Source organism: Eubalaena glacialis, chromosome 8 (genome assembly GCF_028564815.1).
Source record: "Eubalaena glacialis isolate mEubGla1 chromosome 8, mEubGla1.1.hap2.+ XY, whole genome shotgun sequence".
Taxonomy (NCBI): domain Eukaryota; kingdom Metazoa; phylum Chordata; class Mammalia; order Artiodactyla; family Balaenidae; genus Eubalaena; species Eubalaena glacialis.
The window spans coordinates 6,579,061-6,588,529 of record NC_083723.1 but is presented as its reverse complement, the minus strand read 5'-3'; positions in this window follow the sequence as shown (position 1 = coordinate 6,588,529).

Here is a 9,469-nt window from a genome sequence, read left to right as displayed (position 1 = left end):
GATAATTAAATGTGAGATGAAAAGGGGCCTTCTTTCCCCTTTAAAAAAAATACTGGTATAAAATTGAGACAGTCTATTCTCAGTTTTATTTATAAAACTATTAATCTGTTCATTCATTGTTTAGTTATTGAACTTTATTTCTCAAGTTATAATATTTAAAAAAAAATTTGTTTAGCAGCACACATTTGGTAAGTGTCCTCTGATTCTTAGTGAATAAGGTAGACAGGTGTCTAACTGGTATTGTTGGGCAGTATTCCTCAGTTTTGGGATCCATGGTTCAGAGAGCAAAGTCTGTGGTTCAGAGAGCAAAGTCTGTTTTCATAGTGATGGTAACAGATTTTCTGCCTATTTTTGAAATACTGATAACTGTTTTCAGTCTTGAATGAATTGATGTCTTCAAGGAAATAAAGCCTTGGCCATCTGTGCTCTTAAGGAGACCATATAGCTACGTTTGAGAGTTATGTAGCTCCTTAAAGGCCAGAAGTGTGTGTGTTTACGTGCGTGTGTGCATATGTATGTTTGTCTATATGTTTACACAAGCACTCATATATAGTGTACCTATACATGTATTTACACGTTTACATATATACACATATGCATTGAGTACTTACGGTAGAAATCTAAAATGTAGACTTGCTAAAATGTCAGACTTGCTTCTGGCAAATGTGTGTATTTTCTTGTAGGATAAAATGATCTGAACATTAATATTGACTTGATGTAAGATAATTATGAATCTCTATCTATAGCCTACATTTGCGTAGCTCGTTTTTTATTTTGCTGACTTACTGGTTCCTGACACGTGGCTAGGTGAGGCATTACATAAATATTTTGTATTTATAAATGTGAAGTGAGGGCTGACCAAGGATTGTGGTGATAAAACAGAATAACCTTCACACTCAACAATTGAATTCTTAAATAGGAAAGAATAAATAACTAGATTTTTCTTACTAACCATACCCCTAGTATATCTAAGATATACTAGTGCGTTTGTTTTGTAAAACAGTACTTCTTGAACTTCAGCAAGTTTAAGAATCACCTGAGGGAGTTTCTTCCCAACCTGAAGAGTGTTGAGTGAGCAGGTCTGGGTGGGCCTGAGAGTCTGCATTTCTGTCTCCCTGCTGATGCTTCTGGTACGCAGAACACACAGTGGCAAGGTTTTAAAGCTCTTGATAATTTTCTGGTGTCTTAATACCTGCACCAAAACATACTAATGCCCTTGTGGCAGTTCTGGCATTTCCATGAACCCCTACGCCTTACAACCAAGTGGTTGGCCACCTAGACTAAAACCTGCTGTTAACAACAGAAAGACACGTCAAAGAGGGAGGCAGTTAACGGTCCAGACAGGATGGCAGAGTCTTGATAGGAGAGGGTAGGAAGTAAAGCCCTATTCCTATTGCAGTGTCTTTGTTACTGCTGGAAAGCAGTGCTTTGCTCCAGACTCTGTCCCTCTTGGGGCATTTGTCTCCCATTTGTCTGCCTGGAAGGAAGGGTACTTAGTTTCACCTGAGTGCGGGAGGCACCATGGTGTTTCGTGTTTAAAGGGTGCACCTCACATTGGGAAGCTCCTGCTTAAGAGGAGCTGCAATCTACTGCAAGTTACGCATGTCGTAGTGGTGTGCTCTAGAAGAAGTCTTGTGGCAGATTTTCTAGGTTCTGTGGATGCAGTTTTGTAAGGCTTATTTTACCTGTAGCATCTCTCACTCCCTAACCACTATTATAGTAGTGTATATGCCTATCTCATGATCTTGAGGTCCTAATAGAGCTTGCTGTTTTTTTAAATCAGCCTTGCTTGTAGCTTTTCTGTAGGCTTTTTAGACGACACCTGGAAAAGGCTCCTGAGATAGCTTGATTCCGTGATTTAGTAAAGTTCATTAAAATAGAACATCAGACACTTCACTAACTACAGTTTAATCAAAATGGATTTGCATTCTCTTCCCACCAAATACTGACTGAATTTCTAAACAGTATCACAAATGTTGACTCAGTAGTAGAGATTGGAGCATATACTTTATCGGTTTAATGAAATTTATATAAGATTTTATTGTTTTCAAACTAATGTTCCTTCTCACTTGATCCTCTCAATAACCCTGTGTAGTAAGTAATGTAGGGATTGTATTCTTCAAAATGTATCCACAATTTACTACTTACCCCTCCACCCTTCCCACTGCCACCACCACTACCGTCCCACCTGGATATTTCTGTTTTTTTTCTTCCAGTTTTATTGAGTTGTCATTGACATACAGCACTGGGTAAGTTTAAGGTGTACAGCACAGTGATTTGACTTACGTACATCATGGAATGATGATCACAATAGTTTTGGTGAACATTCAACATCTCATGTAGATACAAACTTAAAGAAGTAGAATTTTTTAGTTTGTAATGAGAGCTCAGCAATTTTTATACATAATGTACAGCAGTGTTAATTATATTAACCATGTTGTACATTACATCCCTGGTATTATAACTGGAAGTAGGTATCTTTTGACTGCTTTTTTTTTACCCCTCCCCCTTACCCCTGGTAACCACAAATCTGATCTCTTTTTCTATGAGTTTGTTTTTGACGTATAAATGACCTACAACAGTATTAGTTCCTGTTACACAACACAGTGATTTGGTATTTGTATACATTTCAAAGCGATATTTTACTACTTTATGGTCCACCCCACTGGAGTACAAGTGCAGGGAAAGGCAGACGTTTTTGTCTGTCTTATTTGCTGCTGTATCCCAAGAGCCTAGGGCAGTGTTGGCACGTATTCGCCACTCTGTTATGTTGAATGAGACTGAAGTGCCCATTGCTGGTTTGTGAGTACAACACAGAACATGATAACTTAAAACACTGGCTTAGTAGAGTACACTAAGCAAATTCTCAACTTTTTTGGTGCTAGTAAGCTAGTATCAGAAAACTAATATTTTGTGTGTGTGTGTGTATTAGTTTTCTGGAATCAGAATACACATAAACCTACGTGTGTGTGTGTGTTTTGGCTTTTACTTGCATACTTGGGACAGTGGCAGTTCTGGACTTCTAACTTGCCGTGCCTTCTTACCGCCTCCCTCTCATTGGCCTCCATAGAAAAGTATTTCCACCTTCAGTGGTGTTTTAGGGTTCCCTCTTGTGTCTCTGTAGGGCAAAGTAATTTTAAGCCTTTTCATCAGTATAATTTACAAGGCTCTTTCCCTGCTTTAAGGGCTGCACATGATGTTCCAGGGGCCACCTGTTTAGGTAGCTCAGGACTAACTAACCTTGAAAGAAAGCGTTTACACTTGGAAAAGATGATTCTGAAACTAGCTAGGGTAGCACTGCCTTTTCTTGAATGTCTTCGAGGCCTTGTGAAAAAACAAAAGACAAAAGAAATAACACCCCTCCCCCACCCCCCACAGCCTAGATTGGAGGGGCAGGAAAACCGGCAACTCTTCTGGCAGCGTTCTCCCAGCTGTAATGGGGGTAAAAGGCCCTGCCCTCCCTGTAGGAGAGAGTGCTACCCTCGTGGACGTAAGATGGCTTTGGAAGCTAAACTTGTGTAGACATGAAACCGACTTCTGTTTCTACCATGTATTTTGGGAAGGTCAAGAGGACAGAGCCAAGTGGAAATATGTCCGGACGTTTGTCACAGCAAACCGAGGCAGTAACAAAGCCAGCTGATGCGGCTGTCGCGGAAGGGCAGCAGCAGTTGCACAAACGGGGGCAGCGTGTTGTGTGACGTGTGGCTGCGGATGGAGAAGACGCACGACGCGACAGCCGTGAGCCACGTTTCGTTCGGGCCTCACTGAGCACTAGCCCAGGAGGCAGCCTCTCAGGGAGCTCTGAGGAACTGCTCTGAAGAGGTAGGGGAGAAGCCAGCATACATGTCAGTGTTTTTGGCTGGGAAACACACGTAGTCAAGCATAAAAAAGATCACTGCTAGTCACAGAGAACAGACATCTCAAGTGAATGATTTTAGTGCCTTTTTTTTTTTTTTTTTCCTATGTATGTATAGGAAGATGCAGGAATCGGGTTATTGAAATTCTTCCTTACACGTGCATCTTCACTATCTGGGGGCCATATAGCCAGAGCACCGAGTGCTTGCTGCTTTTTCCAACCTGAATTCCTCCCAGCGTGCACTGTCGGTGGGCAACTGCAGTGGATTGCAACTTAATCCTTCATCCCACCATTCCTAGAGGTGGAATGGTGGGCCACATTCTTTGTTTACGTGGCCTTAGGTTAAGCCTCCGTAACCCATGTGAATTACGGTCTCCTCATCTTCAAAATAGAGACATTAATGCTCAGTTTTCAATGTTGCTGAATTACCTTCGGTCAGAAAGTATGTGTGAATGAAGCCGGCCCAGTGCCTGGAACATAGGTATTTTAGCGTTAGATCTTGTTTTTCCCTGACCCTTTCACCTCAGCGGCAGGGTTCCCTGGCACAGGTGGAGCTGATTATCTTCATATGGCATTGTCCCTTGTCCCTGCAGCTTGTCCACAGTCCTGTTAAAATTTCTCACGTCATCAGTTTCCAAACCCAAAGATGGCTTTCAGGGAAGGGCTTTCAAAGGCAACATTAGGGGTGAGAGTTGCAGGGTGTGTGATCAGCTTGTGGACTTCCTTCTGATGGGTTGGTGGTGAGGTGACGGGAATCTGAATCATCCGCCTTCTGGTTCCAGCCTGCCTGGGGTCTCCGTGCTTGTGGGCAGCATGTGGTCACCATCCTCCACCTGGGCGGGGGTCTTCTCAGTTTCTGCAGAGCACCTCAAAGATAGGCATCAGATTGTTATGTTTCTCCCGTGAGGAAGAACTAGGACTCTGTCTTATTGATGAACTAGTGTTGAAGCTACCATTACTTTTCTTGCTGGACTGCTTTTCCTTTGTTTCTACATCCCCTCACTTCCCTGATTGGTAACTGCTAGAGTCTCCTCTTTGGAACTTAGGGAAGGCCTAGAAGACTAAAGCCTTTTTTCCACAAACAAGAAACAGGAGACACAGGGGGGGCTTTTGTATCTGGGAAGGCCTCACAGAGTCCTGCTCTGTTTCGGTGGTAGCAGGAAGGTAACTAAGGTATGCCTTCTTAAGAAGCGAGAAGAACATGTGTAACCTCCCAAGTGTGTCTGTATACAGAGGGTGCAGAAAGTCCTATTGGTAGCAGTTTATTCTGACCACTTCCCTAATCAGCCTGGGGTAGAAAGAATTACATCCACTGTAGGCAATAGAAAACGCATGATTAGTCGTTTTAGGAAGCTGCAAAATAGTTACCTCAAGACATCTAAAAATTGTGCACGACTCACTACCTGTTTAGTCTCTGTGAAGAAATTAGAGGTGATTTCTCAGGTGTCTTTTAGTGTTGCTTTTCTGTGATCTGGCGTATTCAGAGGGGACTCTAGGTTGTCTGAAAGTGTCCCCACCCCACCAAAGCTGGCCTTCAGTTCAGGGGCACTCCCTGGATCTGTAATGGTTTTCTTTTAACACCAAGTATGTGTCGTTTTTCCACCCCAATTCTCCAGTTCTCCGACCAACTGAGTGTCCAGCAGTTGAACTCAATCCTGACACTGTCTCGAGTAGCCTCAGATCCCACCTGGTAAAGGCCTCAGTCCCACGTGACTGCCCCACTTCAGACGCCGACTGCAAGTCGGGTCCCCAGACGACCCCCACTTCTGACAGTTGGCTACAAATCGGGGGGCTTCTGCAACCGTCCTTAGGTTCAATAACTCACTAGAATGAATTACAACCCAGGTCAGTCATCTACTTAACGATTACAGTTATATATGTGTGTGTGTGTATATATATATACGTAAATAATATGTGTGTATTTATATGCTATATGTTTAAAGAAATACGTGTTGACTATTTTCAATATTTATTACATATTGGTCTTTCCCCATTCCATTGTTGTTCAGTAATAACATGTTTCATTTAAAAGATTTTACAGATAACCTTAAAAGCACGTAAAGTTAGAAGGAAAAATGGTAGAGGTTGAAAAGCACAGGAGATCCTCAAGTCCTTCTCCTTTTATAGAAGCGGACACTCCCCCACTCCTGGCCCTTAGAATTCTACTCTGAGCAAGAGCCCTGCCTTATTCAGTTTTCTATTTACTTGCTTTACTTGGACTCATTGATTCATATTTTTCAATGGTTTATGATTCATTATTGTCTTTAAATTTGCCATTATTAAAAATTATACTAAAAACAAAAGTAATAAATCCTGAAAACTCATCTCTTGCTAAATATTTATTTTTTGGCCTTCTGCTTGTGTTGCCTTTACCTGACCTGGATCGTCCTGATTAGTTTCAGCACAGTTAGGGTACCTAGGAGGCTTGGGTTCTTTCTCTCGTCTATGTTTTATCTGTCGATACTATAGGTCTTAATGTTGATGTGCCTTGAACTAGATTAAGCCTTTGTTGGAACCAGCAGTCGCAAAACTCCGCTTGTAAACTAGGCTATTATCTGAATGCTCTATAACGAGACAAGATATTTAGAAAAAGATGTCAGTAAGGAGTATTGTTTAGGGTCAATAAAAAATACACACACAGGAGTCCATGAACATATGCGTGAAAGGAAAGTTTTAGGTAACAATACTTACCCTTTCACTGTGCACTGTGCATTCTTATATTTTCTATTAAATGTATTCTATTTCATTTTTTAAAAAACAAAGGCTTGCACTCTATGAGGTAGAAGTGCAGAGGGTTACTGCTTGCTGCCTCTAGAGGGCTGAGGGGTTAGATGATGAACTTACTGACAGCCAGCTGGATGGACCTAACGCCGGGGAGACTGTGACTGCTGAAGACGTCGTGCACCCTTAGGGCCTGTGCAACATCGGGCCTGGGGGGAGGTCTTTGCAAACCACTGAGGTTGAATTCCTGACCACCTGTAGGATGAGATCTTGGAACAGATTAACTTTTATTAGAGGAGAAAATGTGAATTTCTTGCATCCTAGTCTATGGTGTAAAATTCATACCTGGGTATTCTGTAACTTAAACCTTTGCAACTCCCACACGTACATTTTATCAAACTAATAAGGAGCAAGACTTTCAAGTGTTGCAGAGGCTTATAAATAACGTCAGCCTTTTCTGTTCCTTCAACTTGGCAGTCCCACTCCCTAGAAGCATACTCTTTTATTTTAGCTGTTTCTTCTGATAATTATCTTAACCTCAAAATCGTAGAAATTATTTCTAGATTCATCTATTTAGATATACTCTTGATATTCTGTTATGATACTTTAGCTCACATACCTGCCACTTTTTCTTTTCCATCTTCCTAACATAGCTAAACCACTATTTTTAATTGCTCTGACTACCTTTGTATCTTTAAATAATATATTCACACCTCTATTTCTTGTTCTAACAAGTGTAGAAGGTTATCTTTTCAACTCCCCGCCGTGAGGATGAGGATTTTGTGGACTTGCTTTTCTCTTCAGTTGGCCCCTCTCCATCACCTCTCATCTCTTGTCATCTCAGCTTTTAATTTTATGTTTTCAGACTTGATGCTATGTCCTTTTTGTCATTTTTTGCTTTGTATACAGGTAGATTCTAAAAGTTAAAAATTAATAGCTGGTGTTTACATTACTATAACAAGTAAATATTACTAATTTTCCAGCCAAGTAATGTACCACGATTACATTCCTTTTTTGACCAGTTGTATGTATTTTGTGTGTCGATGTTTTTATTTCTATTTTCCTTAACATTGCCTGCCTTATCACCATCTCTCAAGGAATATCAAATGTATGGCATTTTCCCTTTTCTGCATCCCTCCCACCTCCCTCTAAAGCCTGTCCTCCCATTCCAATTCAGACTGATCATTTTCTTGTCCTGATGTACAGCTGTCACCCTGGGATCTTTCTTCTCTTGATTCTCTTTCACTTTCTTGGCTTTGTTCTCTTATTTTACTGTAGTATATCACCAAATAACTTCCTAAATAAAATGTATGAGGTCAAAATATCTTTAGTCTTATATCATGTTTGACTGATAGTTTAACTGCATATAAAAAACTAGGTTCTAAATAACTTAAATATTTTTCCCTCAGAACTTTGAAGAGATTGATAATTGCCTCTGATAATACACTGCTTATGATACATTTTCAGTGTGATTCTCATTTTTTGTTGGTTACTTTTGTTATTATAGTTGTAATTATTACTATTATTGTTGATATTATGAAAGCTTTTAGGGGCTTTCCTTTACCTTGATAAATTTCACAAAGAATTGCCTAGGTGTGATTTATCTCTTGTGCTGGGCACTTACTAGACCTTTTAAATCTGAAGACCTGTGTCTTTCAGTTCTAGGAAATTATTTCTGAAAATGTTCTTTCCTCTGTTTTCCCTGTTTTCTTTCTTTTTCTTTTCTAGAACTCTAGTTAGTAAAATTCCTTGTCCTGGAGTTCTATTTCCTGGGAGAGTTTAATCTTCCAAATTTAAATTTTTAAATTTCAGCAATGATTTAAAAATTTTAAGCTTTCTTTTCTGTTTTGATTTTTTAATAGCATCATATTATTGTTCCATGGATGCGATAACATCTCAACATCTTTTTGAGAAGAGAATTGTTTTCTGTTTCTCATTTTAAAAACATTTGTTTTCCCATTCTTTGCATTATCTTTCCTGCTGTGTCATTTTTTTTTTTTTTAAGCTCATATTTAAGGATAAGGCATAAAAATATCATTGAGAGTTCTTTGGGCTAATCATTTACCTGTTTGCTCTAAGATTCATCCTAGTGGCTGACTCTGCAAACTAGATTTCCAGACTCTCTTAGTGACTGGTTTCAGCCATAGGGAGGCACTGGCTGCAGGAGGGAAGAGCCTAGATTGTTTCTGCTTTTCTCTTTCAGCTCCAGGTAAAGTTTGCCACAGTGCTGCATTTTCCTTCTGGTTTAGGCTCCCGGACATTGCTCCGACTGGTGGCCTTGGCTCCAAGCCTCAGGGAACACCCCTTCTCCCATTATTCCTTCAGACCTACACATGGTAGTGGCTTCCTGATTTTACTAATTTGGGTGTTTTCTCACCATTCCCGCTTTCCTTTTTAACTTTTACAACTTTGAAACTAGCTCCTTGTATTAAATTTTCTGTCTGTGCTACATGGAGTATATTCTCTTTTCTTGACTGGATTCTTACTGACAAATCTTAGGAGCTTGTAGACCAACAAAATTAACCTATGGTGGCAGGTAGCTGGCCATTATGTTTGGAGACTCCTAATCACCAGGATGGGAAGTATTCTTCTGGGACCAATCCATCTTTGGAATAAAGTTATTTTATTATTATTTTGTCTGGGGAAAAACACTTGTCTGCGATTTTTCTGCCTATAGTGGGAAAGGGGAACAGGACTCTTTATTTTCAGCATCATTCTTCAATCCAGGGTGTACATTAAATTTGTTTTTCTCATATATTATCCAGTATTTCTTTGCATTTATAGTGTGAGGTGTCTGCATTAGGTCAATCCATCTTGTTGCTGGGACTAGCTAGAATTTCATTTTAGAAAGACCATAGTAGGAGCAGTGCAGAGGATATACTGATTGGGGTA